At 44.4% G+C, this 1,230-nt stretch overlaps 1 protein-coding gene across 1 annotated transcript in view; it reads left to right on the top strand.

Annotated features, from left to right (window-relative positions):
* The window catches only part of LOC110037680, a 73,389-nt gene that overhangs the window by 67,437 nt on the left and 4,722 nt on the right, over positions 1–1,230 (top strand). The window lies entirely within an intron of this gene.

Below are 1,230 nucleotides of genomic sequence, written 5' to 3'. Positions count from 1 at the left end.
CAGTCTTAACATCTAGCTGCTCTAATTCCAAATTGAATTGAACCGCTAGTGCTAAGACTATCCTAATGGAGCAATGCTTCACGACGGGCGAGAAGATTTTATTGAAGTCGATTCCTTCTATCTGAGTGAATCCCTTTGCAACGAGTCCGGCTTTGTACCTGATCCTCTCAATACCTGGCGTGCCTTCTTTCTTCTTAAAGATCCACTTGCAATCAATCATTCGTTTGTTCTTTGGTCGATCCACAAGTTCCCAGGTTTTGTTCTTCATCAGAGAAGCCATTTCTTTATCCATTGCCTCTTCCCACCTGTGTCTTTCCTTGCTCTTTAGGGCTTCCTTGTAGTTGCTCGGTTCTGCTTCGTTCTGCTTCTTCTATCTTCTTAAAGCATATGAGATTATATCTGCATGGCTGTATCTATCTGGCGGTCTGATAGTTCTTCTTTGTCTGTCCCTTACCAACCTGTAGTCATCAGATCTTCTTTCTGGCTCAATCACTTGCTGCTCCTCTGCCTCCTTTGCCACTTCATCCTGATTGTTCACACACTCCTTTGATTTGTCAATGTTCGTTGTTGTTGCAGCTCCACGTCAATTGAAGAATCCTCCTTAGTGATGTTGTTTTCGCATGGCTATACAGATTCGTTCGCCATTTTGGACTCATCAAATGTCACATCTCTACTGATGATGCATTTCTGTTGATCTAGGCACCAGAGTTTGTAGCCCTTGGTTCCAGGTGGGTATCCAATGAATATGCACTTCAGGGCCGTTGCTTCCAGCTTATCCTGTCTAACATGAGCATATGCAGTACATCCAAAAACTTTGAGATTATCACAGTTACCTGGTTTCTCGTACCACATCTCCGAAGGTGTCTTCATATCGATAGCAGTTGATGGACATCTGTTGATAAGGTAGCAAGCGGTTGACACGGCTTCACCCCAGAAACTTTTGGGTAGAGCTGCATTTAGCAGCATGCACCTCACTCTCTTTAGGAGAGCACTATTCATCCTCTCAGCCAGGTCATTCTGTTGAGGAGTGTTCCGGACTGTCTTGTGCCTTGTGATGCCATTCCTCCTGCACAGCTCCTCAAACTTCTCTGAACAGTACTCTAAGCCATTGTCAGTTCTCAAGTGCTTCAGTTTGGTTTCCATCTACAAGTCTGTGACAGTTAGCCAGTCCCTGAACCTCTGAAAAGCTTCATCCTTTGATTTAAGGATGAAAACCCATACCTTCCTGGT

Source organism: Phalaenopsis equestris, unplaced genomic scaffold (genome assembly GCF_001263595.1).
Source record: "Phalaenopsis equestris unplaced genomic scaffold, ASM126359v1 Scaffold223304, whole genome shotgun sequence".
Taxonomy (NCBI): Eukaryota; Viridiplantae; Streptophyta; class Magnoliopsida; order Asparagales; family Orchidaceae; genus Phalaenopsis; species Phalaenopsis equestris.
This window is presented reverse-complemented; position numbering and strand designations above follow the sequence as displayed.